Source organism: Thunnus albacares, chromosome 3 (assembly GCF_914725855.1).
Source record: "Thunnus albacares chromosome 3, fThuAlb1.1, whole genome shotgun sequence".
Lineage (NCBI taxonomy): Eukaryota > Metazoa > Chordata > Actinopteri > Scombriformes > Scombridae > Thunnus > Thunnus albacares.
This window is the reverse complement of record NC_058108.1, coordinates 8,723,944-8,742,500: the sequence shown is the minus strand read 5'-3', so window position 1 is coordinate 8,742,500 and position 18,557 is coordinate 8,723,944. Positions and strand designations below refer to the sequence as shown.

Here is an 18,557-nt window from a genome sequence, read left to right as displayed (position 1 = left end):
TGGGTGAAATTAGAAGAGCTGAAGCATATTGTTGTTGCTGGTGGTGGCCATATTAATCAAAGCACCTTCATGGCACATGGCTTGTATATGATGGTTGTGAAACAGTTCCATGACTTGCTACTTCGTAATTCAGGCTTAAAGGATAACTCAGCAGCAACTCCTCTGGCAGATCTGGAAACACAGCGACAGAAATACAGTGGAACTAAGCAATCACTCATTGGTCAAAACTATGAGCATGCAACTACAATAAATACAGTAAGTCAAAGCAGAAACAGAAAATCAGTCTGTAGTGTTAAGTGGTCATACAATCTTATTATCACCAATAAGAATGATGGTTAAAACCAAGAAAACTTGAATTACACTTCAATAAAATGCTAATTCTACAAACCTCCTTTAGGGCTGTCACTTTAACAAAAGATCAAGTTTGAATGAATTTGAATTAGCACATAATTTGTCTAAATTAACGTTGTAGAATGAAGGTTTTTCTGCTCACTTGTGGAACAACTTGCCTCTGTAGATTAAGGTTGAGTGACAAACTAAAGTTACCGTAAGGCAGCTGCACCTTTACCTTTACCTTTATCCATAATTTTGGTGATGAAACCAAAAATGCTTCCTCACATTTTCATCCGAGATAGTTTTGTGCCAGCACAGCTCGCTACCTTTCTCCGTTTTGCACAGCGCACTTTATGAACGTTTCCTGCTGGACTAAAAGGGAATCACCTGTTGTGCGTATAAACGTAGAACTTTGAATTCAAATAGATTATTACAGATCGGATGTTACATTTACAGTAGTTAGAAATTTCAAATGAAAAGTGACAGCCCTAATCTCTTCTGAGCTATTCAGAAATATGTTGCCACAGTTACATCCAAAATACGTCTATCTTTCCATGGCTAAAGAGAGGTCTATTTAATTTCGTCTCATTCCTCTCTCTGTGCACCAGCTTGGAAGAAGAGACTGCACTGGGAGGACAGGCCAAGCCATCCCGACGGGCTCTACCACTTATCACCAGCCTTCTGAGATTCCACCAAGATTCACCCCCTTATGAATAATCTCACCCACAGGCACAATGGCGCATTGGAAGGGGGGAGGCGGAGGGGGGGGACAGATTATTTAGAAAGACACAGGGAGGGTTGGGGATAGTTTGAAGGGGAATGAGAAAGCAAGAGAATGAGGAAAAAGGGGGAGACAAGAGAGAGAGAGAGAGAGTTGTGGAACAGAGAGAATAAAGGGAGATGGAAGGAGGAGGGTTGGAGGGGACGACTGGTAGAGAGAAAACGAGGCGAGAGGAAGTCTTTTGATGTGTTTCACTCTCCAGAGCGGGCATCAGGGTGGATAGTGGATCCGAAGCTGGCCCTGCTGCTTGAAGGGACTGACTGGTTTATTAAACGCTCCCACCGCCCCCATGCCTCCGAGCATGATGGGATTAATGCTGGCATAACCCTTTACTTAATTCATTACAGGGGGACGCTGACTAATTTGATTTGATATTATTTTAATAAAGTTCTGTGATGATTTGGAAGATTGTTTCAGGCTATCAGAAATAATTTTCCAGTTATTACCGCCGTTCAGGCAAGTCCTTTGATAGCAGCAGTCAGTCTTGGTGTGTGCAGAATACATTAGACATAAGTGCAAGTACTTTAGCTACAAAGCTACTGAAGAAATACTAATAATGAGACCACTCTGAATTGCTGAGTGTTGTGAAATGATGCTCAGATGTGCTGTGGGCAGGCGCCATGTAAGACAAACATGACAGAATAAGAAGAAAGGGAGAGAGAGAGAACAGAGAAAGAGACAGCGCAAAGGAGAGATATTTTGTATGCATTGAGCTTACACATGTCACCATTGTTAAATCTCCTAGGGATACATGGTTGCCTTTCAGAGGAGCCCCAGTGCTTTGTGTTATTCATGTGGTTATTGAAGAGTCTACTGCGTGGGTGTCTCAGAACAAAAAGATGGACCATTTTCTTTTTTCATGGCCGTGGATTTTGTTTTTCAAATGATAAGATGTACAGCATGTAAAATGACATGTCACATGTGTTATCTTTTCAAAATCATCACGTGAATCTCATATAATTTTAGGTGCATTCTAGCAGTATTTGTCACATGTTTCTTTCTGATGTGTTTAATATATTTGCATAGTTTGTACAGTGGTATTATATGAAGTTCCAAAAGTCTCGGTAGAAGTATTGGCCCCTCTGTGTTAGAATAATCCCATTTTCCACCGAGCCTTTTGTCCACTTCATGTCATGAGCCGTTGCCAGTTACAAATAATCCCACCACTGTCTCTTCACCTATTTACATATTCCTCAAGATAATTGGAGACACTGTAGATGTCTCCCACTATTTCCTTAAGCCTGAGTCCAGACTCTGCAAGTTTTGGAAGAGAAGGGAAAGAAGTGGGTTTCAGGGAGGGGGTCGAACTGTATGGTAGTGACAATGTTTTTGTTTTGCTTTTTCCTTAAACCCCAAATGACACACATTTCCCTCTGAAAAGATAAGCCCTCAGTCAAAGGCCGCGGGAGATGTCTGGGACCCTGTGAAAGAAGTGGGGGAATTACCTACCAGGGGTCTGGCATGAAGGGAGGAGGGGGGGGGGGTGGAGAAAGAGGTGGGGGGCGGAGGGGGGTGGGGTTACCCTTATTCATTAGTCCGTCTGGGGTCCAAGGCGGGGTCACACAATGTGACGGTTGTTCTCCAGACCCCCAGACCCCAGCAGACACGTTTAATGGCCACCGTTTCCTCTCCAGACAGAGAGAGAAAGAGAGGGAGGGGGACGGAGGTTGGAGTGAAGGTGACAGAGGGGGATGGACTTTGGGAGACTAAAGAGGAGGATGATGAAAAAAGGTTAAGACAGAAAGTGAAAACACTGAAGAAAGAGGGAGAGGAAAAAACAAGGTCTAGGAAAGGGAAATGAAGAAGGGGGATTTAGGTGGACTCACACTCGGAGCATGAGATGCATTTTTGGGTCATTGAGGTTCTCACTCGGAGCATGTTAGTACCTGCCCTGGGAGAGAAACGGCACCGCATTCCACCTCTGGATTCCTCCTTCTCTGTTTTTTCACGAGCTCAAAGGTTCAAGGGTCACAGTTTAGAACAATTATTGGGGTCAAAGTTCATGGTTATCGTGGGTAAGTGGAATCACACAAACGGGGAATTTCACAGCCCATAACAAATATTTCTAAAAAAAAAAAAAAAAAAAAACTCTTGAAAGTGGATGATTTCCACTTTACATAAATACTTTAATAGCACTTGATATAACCATCTATAAAATCCAATTAAAAACTTTTACAAAATCATCGTGATCAACACTTGCAAATCAGTGGAAAAGATGTGTAGCTTCACATCACTTATGAAAATGGCATGCAAATCATATGTATATCATGCTGTATTTTTGTTCCATACGTGCATTTTAACCAAGGCACTTGATAATGTCAAAATGTCAGAGGTTTCGGTAATAGCTAGCTTTCTTTAAGTTCATTATATCCGCTGAGGTTCAGTAGTATGGCCCTAGGCAGAAATCAATGTCCGCAAAAAGGTTTTTTGATACCACAGCAAGTAATCAAGGTTATAAAAAAGGGCACGCATTAACACAATTTCACTGAAATATGCAGAGTTCATGTGCATATGTTCCGAGATTAAATCAAAAACTCAAATGTCAAGTGTAAATGCATGCAGATCCTAGCAAACAGGGCAGAGCAACTGATATTGATACCATGACTGGAAGGCTCAGTGAGGTATATGACTTCAGTAAATAATCACTCAGTGAATGCAAAACAAAGAATGACTAATGTTTAATATTTAACATCTCCCAAAAACCAATTATTATACTAATCATTTGTTATCAAGACATAAATGCCACATAAAAAATTAGATGTTAGAAAGATCATCTGCTTGTTTTTGTAGCCCAAAACCAGAAATAATAAACTGTTAACTAGGAACACAATGTAATCAAAATTAACACATGCTTGAACACATGCTCTGAACACAGCACCATGGATAATGGCAAATGATTTTTATCTAATGGGCTGTTTTTTCTGCCATTTAAGATGGAATTAAAAGATATAACATTAACTACCTAGGTATCCTTTCCTACATCCATCTCTAGAGGTTCCCTCTTAGTCCCTGGTGTGAAAGGTAGTAATTTGTCACTTTACGCCGGCACCAATTAGATTAATTGCATTAGACAGGCTAGTTTAGTGAAACCCCCTCCTCTGGAGCTAAGAGACATGGGTTTTCAGTCTTCTTTTCTTCACGCTGTCCTTTATATGCTGTTTCTATCTGCACAGGCTTCGGTTGTGATCTCGAAAGATCCATTGTTGAATCAAGTATTGTAAATAGAGGAAGAAGGGAAATTTATTTTGGAAAAATATCATTATGTCTGCACAAAAATTCTTTTTCTAAGTGTAGTTAAACATCCAGGACACTAATTATCCACTATAAATAAGCTGTATTCTTAAAATTATTTGTCAAAACAGCAATAAAACACCACAAATACATACCTGCTTACCCACCTACATGCCTCAACCATGCTGAAGACACAAACGAGAAGTTGTTCCCCCATAAAATCCTCTTTGTCTGCACCCTCTTCTTAAAAGTCGGGTGGCCAAAACACATGTTGATCCTGCCAAAGCGTTAGTTAGCACTGTCTGCCCCGCTGACTAGAGCAAGAAGATTAGGGGTCATGTCAGCTCCAGATTATTGGAGGCTTTTACATTTATAAACCTGTGCTGGCTCTAATTTAACTGCACCTTCAGGGACCTTAAAACGCGGCTGGAATGAGAGAAACAGATGTGGGGCTGTGTTAATGGGGAAACAGCAGCACTGGGATGGCCCCGCAGCCACTTGAAAAGAGGGGAAAAAAAGTGGACACAAAGACAAGGCCAGACAGGCTTGCTCATGAGCCCATCTTCTCCCTTTCTGCTCCTTTTCCTCCTCTGATTTTCCCCTTTCCTCTCCAACACTACCACACCATTTCTCCCCTTGCCACTTCATCTCGCCTGCCCTTTCTTACCTGTCTCCTCTTCTCAGGTGGAGCTTTGCAAGACCAGACTGGGTTTTATGCCATGTACTGTTGAGTGAGGTTCCCTGCCAAGCATTCAGCATCCAGGGATACTCGCCTGGCACTGGCACACTGGCCAGGTCCCAGGCCTCTGTAGCTCATTCTCTGGTCAACTGGCAGTGCAGTTGAAAGTTAAACACCTTGGACTGTGAAATCAAAGGCATTGCAGTGATTTGACATGTGCGATCTTTGCAGAATGTTATGTCACCGAGTCCTGAGGGGAAGAAGGAGGAATGGAGAGAGATTATAGGATGTGAGATATTGTATCCTGCTGCCGCTTTTTTTTTTTTCTGAAGAAGAGACAGTTTTAGCCACAGGATAGTTAGATCACTGCAGGGAATTTAAAACTGACCTGAAAGAAAGTGAGAGCTGAGTGAAGGTGCAATGTTTCTGGTGTGTGGTTTTGGCTAACTCGCTGGTTGGCTGTGTAACCGATTGATTGTGCTTTTGTATGGTAGTGCTTATGCAACACCGAATGCTAATATTTCTGTGACTCTCTTTTTCTCATCTTCTCAACCTCTGTTCCTCTGAAGCTCTGTCTGTCTGCCTCCTTTGGGCTTTAGCCTGAAGTGGGTCAGAGTTTAAAGGGATCTGCTTCTCATTTGAGGGCCCTCAGCCGTCACCATGCTTAATGACAGAGTGCACTGGATTCCTCTCTCTCTCTCTCCCTCTCTTAGTCTGAGAATTCTCACCATGGAAGGACCAACGGATAGTTCAACTGCAGATGGCTGGGTTGCTGAGATGCCTTTACAAGGTATACAAAATAATGAGCTGTATGTTGTGATATGCTGTTAAAGCTACCCTGTGGAGTTTTCCTGTAAACAAACACTTATGTTCACCAAAATGCACCATAGGTATTCCTGATGCCTCACAACTAGAGTTTGGCACAGAGCTAAAACCCAGACCCGACCAGACTGAGGTTGCATGATAGTGCCGAATTTAAGACCCTTACCTGACTCAAGACCTGAGGCTGTACAGTATTGTTGTTATTTCTACTTCAAAGACAAAGTATATGCTTTTTTTTAGGATTTTCTCACACATAAAAAAATAATAAACCAGTAGACCAACTGGTAGACCAACACAAAATATGGAAAGGCAGCCAACCAGCACAAAACCTATATAACTATTACTAGTTAATTAGCCATAGGTTTAGTGGCAATACACACATGGCAGTCAACTAGAGGCATGTAATACTATAGCATCTTAAAGTAATAAATTATCTGCCTTACTGTTTAGTAGGTCAACGCACAAAACATCTTTCTCAGCTCAACTTGACAACAGTCTAAACAGTTATGATCCAGAGCAGAACTTTGCACAGGTACAATCACGATGCTCTTTAAGAGTAAGAGTAATGGAGGGAGGTTAGGGTTATGTGTAATTTCAGCAGTGGCATTCATCATTTACTGGCACCGCTGTTGAAAGAATATAGGGGAACTGCCACTGTATGTCTTATCGTATATCTAAGTAACAAGAAATTGCAGAAGAGAAATGCCAAAGATATGCTTGAGGTAATGTAGAAACAGTGTTTCCCTTGCAGAGTGCACTTACAGATTTCTTTTACAGCTGTAAAATGTCCCACTTGGTCACCATTCCTTAAAGGGATCCTTATCATGTTTTTAAAATTATCATCAGTCCATACTGTATCATCATTAAACTTACAAAAGTCATTATTGGTATCATTCCATTATTGGTTGGTATAGAAGAGAAGTTGCCAAGAGATACATGGAAGATGTAAAAATCAAAGGTGTCTGTCAAATAACTTTGAAAACCAGTTTGAGGCAGAGACACAGATCACTGCCCCTGGATGAGGAAGGAATGGTCTAATGTGTCAAAAGCTGGGCTTAGGTCTAAACACAAAAGGATGGAGCATTTTCTTTTCAACCTTTTTGTCTCCCTAAGTAATGCAGGAAAACTTTACAATGTACCTTGAACTATATTCTCTATCTCTGAATGGCAATGCAAACTCATAAGTAACTTTTGAGAATTCAATTTAAATATCATGCACTTGAGCATAAGATCAAGAAATAACTGGGGTGAAATTGTGTAAATGTGTTTGTTTCTATGTGTCACCGGAACCATCAGACTGAGAGAACGTCTTATCATGTTTGACCGACTATACGAAGTTGATCATTTAAAGCTGCCCCTTTAGATGAGCTTAACCATTTCCTATCCCAAAACTGTAAAACTGAATCATCCTTATCCACATAAAATGTAATTTGCCTCATATCACACACACACACACACACAGCGACATGCAGGGACATACGCCCTCCCTTCATACAGTGGCTTGGTATGAGAGGGGCAAAGCGGTGTCTTATCAGTGATACTGTTCCATATGGCACAGATCGGGAGGCATCGCATGCTCGCCGGCTTCCCAGTCCTACTGCCAGACAGGCCTGTTAATTGGGCGACAAGATCAGAGGCAATATTACAAGCCAATTAAAGCGATCGGGACAGATTGCCAAGTGATGAGCTCCACTGCGTAATTGAGAGTGTGAAGTGCTTGTCCCCTCTCTCTCTGCCTCTCTCTATATCTGTCTCTCTCTCTCTCTCTCTCTCTCTGTCTTGCGCTCTCCGGGTTCATCTGAATAAGTGATGAGACTGTGGAGGACTGAAACTAGTTAGCGCATTAGTGATGTCACTCGAGGCCCCTTCATCATTACTCTTAGAGCAGGAAGCAGTGGATTTGGGTTAGAGAATTTGTGGCACCGCCTCACTTTAGCCGTTACTGTAGTGAGTGGACTCATGGTGCTGATATACCAACATCAGAGCAGATGGCAGATATTACACAGTGAAACCAAGGCTCTCTCTACACACATCCATTCAAGTTTGAGAAATTTGTTGTTTCATGAATCTCGGCTTGTTTGATTTCTGCCACTCTCTTGTGATTTGAGATTGGCCGTGTCATTAGTTTGTTTTTGGATTGGTTTTGTCTTTTTTTTTTCCTGTATTTGTGTGTGTGTGTGTGTGTGTGTGTGTGCGTGTGTGTGTGTGTGTGTTTGTGTGTGTGTGTGTGTGTGTGAGAGAGAGAGAGAGAGAGAGAGAGAGAGAAACAGAGAGAGAGAGAGAGAGAGACTGATCCATACGACAGCTACTTTAATTTGTTCTGGGAATATTGTTGTACTGGTGCAGTCCACTGGGTAGCACCTGCATGCCAAGTTTGCTTAATCATGCAAAAAGAACAGAAAAATGCATTACAGATGTCAGACTGCATCCCGACAGAGACAGAGATTTGACAAACACCTTGAACCCTGAGAGAACAATGGTGCAAAATTCACTTTTGTAGTGTTCAGCTAGATCTTGTCATCAGAATGACAGTTCTGCCCCAGGTATTTAGTACATTAGACATGCACACAGTAATTAATCATAATCTTTATCTTCCTCATTTGTTTTCATGCATAAGGGGAGAGACCTACATTACTAGAACATGTAAAAATTTAAAAAATTTAAAAACTTTTTAAACTGTTTATGTTGAATTTGAGATGCACTGTGCAACACATCAAAGCTACGCAATATGTAAATGTAATATAATATGTAAATATGTGGCAAATATCTTATATGGGAAATAAAAATAAATATGAATTTATACCTCACATGAGCTAGAATCTCAAATCACTTCCAAGTTGTTTTCCCCTGCTGTTTATTTGGTGCAAATGTCCAACGAGCTGCGGTTCAGCAGATCAGTATGCAGTTTTGGCACCTTTCTTTTGTGCCAATATTCTCAAACCATATCTGCAGACTACTGGAGATTCAGTGACAACCAGGAAAGATCGGGATAGTGCCACAAGAATCTCTCACGGAGCAAGATGAGATTCCAGGAATCCATCAAACCCAAGACAAATTACAAACGTCGGCCTGGATGGAAACCAACAGAGAAATGTTACAAACTTAAGAGAAATTACAGCTTTTTAATGTGAATGTATTGAGCTGATGGAGACCTCCCAAGAGTCCTAATTTTGATATGATATGTTTTCATAAAACAACATTGGCAACAGAGCTCATTTAAAGTCTGTGTAAAGCAATAATAAATATGTGTTCTGAGTTTGTCACACCACAGAAAAATGTGTAATTAACCACCCATCCAAATGATTTTTTTAAAAAAGCGCTAAGTACATAAAATTAGGTTTCAAAATCAAGTAAAAATAAGCAGTATTCTCTGCTCTGAAATGCTGGGGGTGTGTCCGCTGAAGGCGCTGAAAGCATGGCCCAACCGAACAGCCCCTGAGTTAACCACACTTATACCAAAAACCTCTATGAAAATACACAATTTAAAATGGCCTCGTTTGTAGGTGTAAGGCAAGCAACATGGATGATATTTTAAAAATTAAGTGCCGTTTAATTCAGCACCTATTTTGTGGGTAAATGTGGACTTGTTACAGTAAAAAATGTAACATAAATGACTAGTTAACAAGTGATCCATCACCGATCATTGTTATGTTAAATTGTTGTTTTTTCAAGGGAATTTGGTGCACTTAACCTTACTCATTTCTCTGCTGAAAAGTCCTCGGCAGCTTCATTGTGGCCATCACCTTTGGAGCAAAAGCCTCTCACGCCGTGCTTTTTGGTGAAGTGATACCCGGTAAATGCTTTCCCTCTGGCTGAGGACCTCCCAGCCTGAACACAGAAATGGTGAAAAACAGCTCAAACTCCACAATTCAGTACTACATAGTTCACAGTCTTTTCACATGTTCTCAGCAGTTATTATCTAACATGTATAACGTGTTTAAAAAGAAATCTCTGATTTTCCTTTACATGGACTTTAAGCTCTGTGTGATTATGTTATGATAGTTATGACACTGAAGACTTATCTTTGGCGATAGCTCTATGTCGTGTGGTTTTGAGGTAGCTGGTATTTAGCGTAGCTCAAAACCAAAGTCTGTGCCCTTTTCTCTCTGTCTCTCTCTCCCTCTGTGTGTCTATCCCTCTCTGCCTCTATCTGTGTCTCTCTCAGCCTCTCCCACATCCCTCCATAATGCCACGGTAGCCCTTTAATATCCAACGGCTGTGATTATCCAGTCAAGTCAGAGATTTTCTCTGATATTTTCCATCTGATTTTTAAAACTAATGGGGTGTTGGTGCATGTTTTCTGTATGATACACTTTTTAAGGGATTGCAGGGGCTCCTTCTGAGGGCTCGGAGCCATTTCAAATAGCGGCTAATGCTAGACTCAACTGCCTTTGTTTGTTTTAAAGAGGGGAGAGTGACATTTAGTGGCTAACCGAGGGGCGAGGGAGAGAACATGAAAGTGAAAGTTTCGTTTTTAAAAAGAAAATGCCAGCCTAAGGTTTCTGTTACAGGCAGGTTGTCGCACCACACACACCCTCCCAAACCGCACATTTGTGCACGCGCACGCACACACACACAACTGCAGCTCCAGACGTAACAAGCGTTTTCAGTTTTCCCCATCAATCTAAATGTCCTGCAAGGTGCATCCTCGTCACATTTAAGCACACTTCTCTTTAAATGGGCCATAACTTTAAAGGGACTTGACACCAACTTCCCATTACAAAACAGTTACGACTTTCACAACCGTTTTTATGAGCTTTATTGACAACTCTCCCTGCAGCACGGAGCCGCAGCAGTTCAATAGCTGAATTGTCCCTCTTCCCTGTTTTTCCTCTGCTCGTACTGCTGATGTTGTTCTAGTGCTACTCAGGGAATAAGAGACCTCACACTATGGGGACTTGTAAAACCACTGTCATGTTGATGGGGGGGCTCAGCAGCGTGTGTGTTTGGAGTGCGTGTGCGTCTTTGGATGCGGGTATGAGCACACTGCAGAGACCAGTAAAATGCTGTCTGAATGAAGTCCCAGTGCAGCAGTGGTGAGTAGTGTTTGATGGCCATGTGATTTGTTTGTTCAGCCCCAATGGCCTTTTCTCCCGGCTGAGAGAGAGAGAGAGAGAGAGGGAGAGAGGGAGAGAAAAAGAAACCAGGAGAGAGGGAGGGTTGATCGCTTCACACCTTCTCCCCTCCTAGCCCCACCAATGAGCCATTTAATCCTCCTTCCTACAGCTAAATCAACACCTCTCACACACTCCGAGCTATTTGGACCACCACTGCTGACTGTCCGCTGCTCTGTCTGACTGTCTATCTTGGAAGTATTTCGGTTGAAAACAGCATTAGTGCACTTTATTTCAATATCCATGTTGGTATCGGGATACAATCTGTCTCAATGCCTAATGGACATATGCCACTTCAAGGTACAACATGTGGTCCTTTCCTGACAATGAACAGCATCTGTTTCATCATCTTCACTGAAAGTTTTCATCTCACCTCATTCAGAGCAACATGATAGAAAATAAAGAGTGTGTTCGAAAGAGAAGTAAAAGACTGGAAGAAGAGTGAGCAAGCACAGTGTGTGAATGAGATATAGTAATAATGGAGAGAGAAAGATTGAAAGCATCAGAGGAAAAGAGAGTTGAGGTGAGAGTATAGAAGGCCTTTGATGGGTACTATAGCTAGTGGGCGGCACATTTAGCCCGGTGTGGTAATTGTGTCTCTGGGGTGAGATCCTTGGACCTGATCCTGGCTGAGATCAGAGAGCGAGGCAGATAACTACAAAGCAGAAGAAGAAAGTGAAAGATAGCAAGAGAAAGAGAAAGCTATATGTGTTCACACTCATATGTAGGTCGGTGTCATTGTCCGAGTGAATCAATGCATGTACACGTTTATTTTTTTGGTTTAGATTTGGGTATTGACAGTAGGGACATGTCTCTAACAATGTCAAGGTGTTGCTGAACTGTCCATACCAATATTTTTACTGATCTAGAACCATCTTGCCATTTTAACACCACATAATCTTAACAATAAGACCTGTGCAGAGTTACCAGGTTTGTGTGTTTTCTGCAAAAAGCAAGTTATTATGATAAAGAGTGAAAAGATGGATGGGGATACTCAACTTGATTACCTGGCAACCTTCAATTCCAAATTGTGTTATGCAGCCCAGCAGCAGCAGCAGCAGCAGCAGCAGTGGAGTCAATGAACGATGGTGAATCTGAAGCGGTTAGTATTTACAGTTTAAATGTTTCAGGCATCACAGATTGAAAACAACTTCACCAAGCAAAACTAAGATCAGTCAGTTGATAATATGTTTAAATTTTAGGCGTTAGATATTAGTTAACTTATGATCATTACTCAGATATGCCATTCAATTAAACATCTCAATTACTGTTGGTGAAAATGACTCTCAGAGCAAATTCAGGTCCTTTTTAAAGAGGGACCAGAGTGTCACTGACAGCTAAGCTTAGCTAATAAAATTGTTCTGTATTTAATCCAAACATTAATCTTCTTTTGAATTAGTGGGAGAGTTATTAACTATTTAATGCCATCCCTCCCTTTTCAAAGAGTGGATTGGGAGCAGAGTTATTATTGCATATGTGTCATTAGGAAATTAACATGATTCATGAGCTAAATTGGCTACAGTTTGTCCGACTGATTTGTTTGTGACTGTCAGGCATCATTTTATGAAAATTCTGTCAGCAGCAGCCTGAGCAACACAGAGACACACAGACAGGTGAGCTCTGATGTCAGAGTGAAAGATATAGCCGTGAGTCTAAGAGATGAATGAAAAATAAATAATACAAGTAGAAGCTTTGGAGATGATTCAAAGATTTCGATCAACAAACTGAAAGAAGCACAGAGCTGCGGACTCTCAGGTGAGGTCTGAAAACCTTACAGCAGATAGTTGGTTCAAACAGATTAACACATTACATGCAGGTTTTTATACATTTACTATGTCACTTTTACTGTGATGGTCTATGAAATGTCAGTTTTAAATATTAATTTTGGTCTCAGATTTATATCAATAAAATAAAATATAAAAATCAGTGAGAAAGTCATGATACAGGTCTGGTTTCAGGCAAGTCGGCAAATTCATATTCAATAAAATAAACATTTTGCAGTCAGGCTCTTTATATGTGTGTACATGTATTTATATGAAAGAGAAAAGAGAGATAGAATGCAAGTGCACATACACAACTATTTTTAAAAAATGTCCCTACCAAAGTTAAAACCAAACCTACGCCCTTGTTATGAAGGTCAGATACAATAAGTGTTAACAGCAACAATAACAGCGTTAGCCACAGCAGCAACAGACTAATAACCTGTAAACTTAAAGCATTATTTCAGTTTATTACAAATTGGGTTTTATTTTTTTTGGGCGATCATTCCTTTCAGTGATGACAAGATTATACTCACAAAGTTAATAGGTTAGATGTGGAAACGTGTTGACATACATAAAAAGAAGTCAGACGGGGCAAGAAACATAATCAGTCAGGCTATAATGCAGGTTTTAAACATACCCCCCAGGTTAGACAAACTGGAAATGGGGAAAAAAAAATATTATTCTCAAAATGTCTTTCTCTCTCTTCGTGGTTGATCTATAGTGCACTTACTGTGATTTTCCTGTGCAATGAGGGGTTAATAGTAGCATTTTGGTTGCGCACGCTTTTAGTTTTAACCCCAAATAAAGTGGTTAAGTCACCTGGCTAAACCATTACCGTAATAAAATGTTTTCCTTTCAATCCATGCACTTCTCTAGCATAGAAATGTGTTTATCTGATCTTCTGGGAAGAAATCACAGCTTTATTCAATACAATGGGCAAATTACAGAAGCCTTATCTCACCAAAATGAATAGATAATTTTTCCAGGAAAGGTATCAAGGCGCTTTTCTTGCCACAAGATCTTGAGATCCAGATCTCAACAGTTTCTTTGGATGAGGACAATGTCATCATAACCGATAGAAATGATGCCCAAAAACCAGAAAAGGAGACCCAGTAAACAACCCTCAACAGTAACAAAGAGCGGTGTTCATAGATAAGCTAACTAAATAGATCACATTACACACCACACCCACAGCAGGCATGCAGCGTATAATGCAGAGAATCAACAGATTAATTACCTGTGATTGTCACATGTAAAATAAACATGTTCAAGTGCACGTTCAAGTATTTAGTGCACATGCTCCGCTCAGCTAATGTGTGAAAAGCTGTTCTTGGCTATTTTGTTGCAAGCCAGTGTACAGAGGGGCCACTACTTTGCTCCCTGCTGAAAGACCAACATACTCTCATGTGAAACACCTCCTTATCTCCCTCTCCCAGAATGACCAGGTTTGTTTCCCTGCAGGCCCACCAACATTCACACACACACACACATATACACACACACACACCACCCAGGAGCTTGCAAGACTGTTCAGACACATGCTGATGCACACATAAAAATGTGTATGCAGTCTGACAAATTCAGACACAGTCCTACATATGCTCTCTCTCCCCTTCTCTCTCTGTGTCTCCCTCTAACTGGTGACAGCAAGAGAGCGAGGGGGGAAACGTGAGCGTTGGCGGTCCAAGTGCCTTGGTGTCGACTGACAGATATAATTACAGGAGCGGTCTCTAAAACCTCCCCCCTTCCTCCCCCTCCCTCGTCTCTCCCTTCCTCCCTCCTTCAACTCCCCCCACCCCACCACCCCCTCTTTTTCCTCTTGCTACCCCTGTGCCCCCCCAACGCCACTCTTACCCCCTCGGCCCTAACCATTATTTATTTTAGCAGCTCCAGCCCGCTTCAGAGGGCTCAGCAGCACTCACAGGGCCCCTGCCAAAAAGTGGCTTTCTGACTGAAAGCTTTCCAAACAAGCTCCGCTGGTCCATTTGGCCGAGATCCAACGCTGTGCGGTCTCCCTACTACTGAAAGAGGGAGAGAGAGAGAGAGTCTGGTTTGCATTAGGATGAATGTGTGTGTGTGTGTGTGTGCGTGTGTGTGTGTGTGTGTGTGTGTGTGTTTCTGGCGATCTGACCCAGACCCAGAGTGATGGTCCCTGGAACCTGAAGCCACACCGCGCTGTATAAACAATGAGCGGTGTATTTACACAGAGCTAAGAGAGCAGGAGACTGCGGCTCCTCCAGTGCATCACAGCAGAGCCACGTCTCTGATACTACGCAGACAACCTGGACCTTTCTCCGGTCTGCCTCCCTCCCAGGTATCTTATCACTGTCTGTGAAGATAGGAGTACAGGGAGAAGCTGCTATAATAGCTCCTAAGATAAGTCTGTGTACAAGAGAGAGAGGTGGACAGATAACACATGATTAGATTAAAAAAGGTGGTCAGACGCTGGAATATAATATGTTCCATACTGCTGCCAGTCAGCACATGCATGCATATGGAGAAGTGCCTCTCTAGTAGGGCTAGGTATGATACAAGTGCTGATAGGATACCTGAGTTTTTGGAGCTGGTACTCTTAGTTTGATGCATTACTATTCTGCTGCAAAACCATTTTTTTTATTTAACAAAAGTAGCCAAAGTTCTCTGATGTTAATTCTTAAATCAGCGATACAAAAAATAAAATTGGCTAAATTTTGCTCTAAATCTAGAAGTATTGGATCAAAGAATATGTAAGAAAGATTATGAATCTGGCCAGACATTTGACACTAATTACTTGACAGTTTTCAATACTTATACTACTTACAATATAAAAACCTCTCATACTTATGAGATGAGACTTACAAGAGAGAGAGTGAGAGAGAAGAAGATAATCTCTTTGTGTGTTTCACTGTGTGTGTGTGTGTGTATGTGTATGTGTGTGTGTGTCTCTCTCTCTTACGTCATGGCATTTTGTATGAGATATTGCAGCTGTCCACTCTTCCAGGAATCAGGAACCAGGCCCAATCTCACCTGACCTCCCGTGAGTGCTGGAGTGTGACCGAAAACACACACATGTATACACACACACACACACACACACACACACATTAAACACACACACTCATGAACAAGCCCCAGAGGAACACAGCAACAGGACACACACTCTTCCCCAGGCCAGCAGAGAGGAAGGAAGTAAGGGCTGGTGGTCACACAGCACACCAACGGTAAACCTGCCTGTCACACACTACAAGTTGCCGTCTCCTTTCACTAATGTAACCTCCAAAATGAATAGCTTTTGTAATGAAATACATGGAGTTAATGAGTTTTTATCCTGTTTTAGCACAAACTAGTTCTATTCATCATGGTGAAAAGTCATCTACAATGCAGTAGTCTTCAGCCTGGCTTTTAAACTTTGATGAGAAAACTTAAAAAACTATTCAATGCTCTTTCTTTCATTCTTTTTTTTAAATAGAGTGTACACAGAACATTTTTGCTTTCCAAAAGACATTAATCGAGATTGACTACAATTTTGAAGGATTTTGTTAAGATGGTTTCTGTATGTGGATGGAACACACATTCCAGTTTTGGGTAAAAGGTGGCAAGGTTTTAGCACTCCATTAATAAAGAGCTGAAGAGCTACAGTCCAATGATAAAAGGTAAACCTCCTTAAACCTTAAAATTTACTATTACAAGGAAGAACGATTAAAAGTCAGCGCCCGGATTCAATCAATAAACCAAGTCAGAAATCTTGGCGTAGTCATGGAGTCAGACCTGAATTTCAACAGCCACATTAAGACAATTACAAAGTCAGCCTACTGTCACCTGAAGAATATAGCAAAAAATTAAAGGGCTTATGTCCCGGCAGGATTTGGAAAAACTTGTCCATGTATTAATCTTCAGTAGACTCGCCCTACTGTTACGGTGTCTTTACAGGTCTCCCTAAAAAATCGATCAGACATCTGCAGCTGATTCAGAACGCTGCTGCTGCTGCTCAGGTCCTCACTAAGACTAAGAAAGTGGATCATATCACTCCACTTCTCAGATCTTTACTCTGGCTTCCTGTCTGTCAATGAATTGATTTCAAAATACTGCTGTTGGTTTATAAATCCCTCAGTGGTTTAGGGCCAAAATGTCTGATCTGCTGCTATATTTTGAAGCATCCAGACCTCTCAGATCATCTGGGACAGGTCTGCTTTCTGTCCCCAGAGTCAAAACTAAACATGGAGAAGCAAGTTTCAGTTTTTATGCTCCACATATCTGGAATAAACTCCCAGAAAACTGCAGGTCTGCTGCAACTCTCAGTTCTTTTAAATCAAGACTCTGCTGCCTTTTATTGCACCAAATTTGAGGCTTTTGATTAATGTCTTAGACCGCACTGTAACTTATTATCCTGTTTTATCTGTCTTATTCTATTATGTCATTTTTATTTCCAATTTCCTTTTTAATTTTCCTCATTCTTTACATTGCCTTGTGTTGCTATTACATTCTGTCTTGATGCCTTTTATGTTTGTCTTTCATGTAAAGCACTTTGAATTACCTTGTTGTTGAAATGCGCTATACAAATAAACTTGCCTTACCTCAGAAGCAATAGAGGTCAGCAACAAAAGTAAATAACTTTTCCATTTCTATCTGTGTCAGAAATGTTAAGTCTATGACACATAAACCAGGCAGGGACACACTGAAGGCTAGCCAAAATATCTGTAGTTTGACAATGATTCACATTAAAATGATTCGGCTCATTTTGACTCATTTTTGAGATTTAACAGTAGACGTAACAGGAACAGAACTATATATAATGCAAATATCAAATGATAAAATATGTACTTCTGTGTTTTGCCATCAGTGATGGAAACTTCTGAATATCAGACATAAATATGACATGATCCAGCATTGTACAACAGACAGTGACTCACTAGAATGATCCCTAACTGGGAGATTCTTGCAAGGACATGCCTGCACAGTAGAATCTTTATTTTGAATGATTTATGTAGTTTTTAGTTTTCAAAACACGTTACAGTTTAATATTCATGATGCTCAGTGCAAAAGGAAAGAAAGATGTGTAATGTGAAGTAGAATTCAACCAAAAGTTTAAAGATCTCTTTCTCTGTGCACATTTATGTTCAGGTACATATAAAAACAGCTAGGTTTCATTGCTAAAGAGAAAAGGCTGCATTTGTTATTATGTGATTTAGATGAGATTCAAAAGTCCATTTCATGTTTTTATTGATCATTATATGATGATTTAAGGGTTATACTTTTTAGTAAAATGTGTTTCTGATCACTTCTTCTGGTTCAATGATTATAAAAAAACTTGAGTTGTGTTTTAGGAAGCAACACTTTTTTGTCACTGATTTTAACTGTAGTGTTTAAGATACGAGACAGTTAAGTTATGGTTTTGGGATGAAATGTTACATGTAAGAAGTTATATTGTTTCACTGTTTCACCACTGAAACGGTATTTTTAAGTCTTATAAGTCCATGTAGGCTGGTGACTTATACGTGCATCATGACACAATAAATAAAGTAAACAAAGAGGCAGTTGTGTGCACACCCTGTCCTATAGTCAGGCCAGGTGCAGGTTCAATGAAAGAGAAATATCTGTGCAAAGGACATTAGCTCCCTAAAATGTCATTTATTTCATCAGGCAAATGATGGAAATGTTGCCTTTTTCAGTTAAATTGATTTCTTGGGAATTAAAATCCAGTGTACTTTTTTCCTTACAATAAATAAAATAACTAACTAACTTATAAAAGTAATGTTCTTGAAAAACACAGCCTACACACAGCCATAATCCTCATATGTCATTTTAACCTCTTTATGCATTTTATAGCTTCAACTATTGATTTTATAAGGTAAATG

General features: G+C 40.7%; 1 long non-coding RNA gene across 1 annotated transcript; it reads left to right on the top strand.

Moving 5' to 3' along the window:
- Positions 1-517: 517 nt before the first annotated feature.
- Positions 518-17,129, top strand: LOC122978789. Its single transcript, XR_006402740.1, has 3 exons — positions 518-528; positions 1,204-1,209; positions 17,002-17,129. It is a non-coding gene; the product is annotated as an uncharacterized LOC122978789 (long non-coding RNA).
- The last annotated feature ends 1,428 nt before the right edge of the window (positions 17,130-18,557 follow it).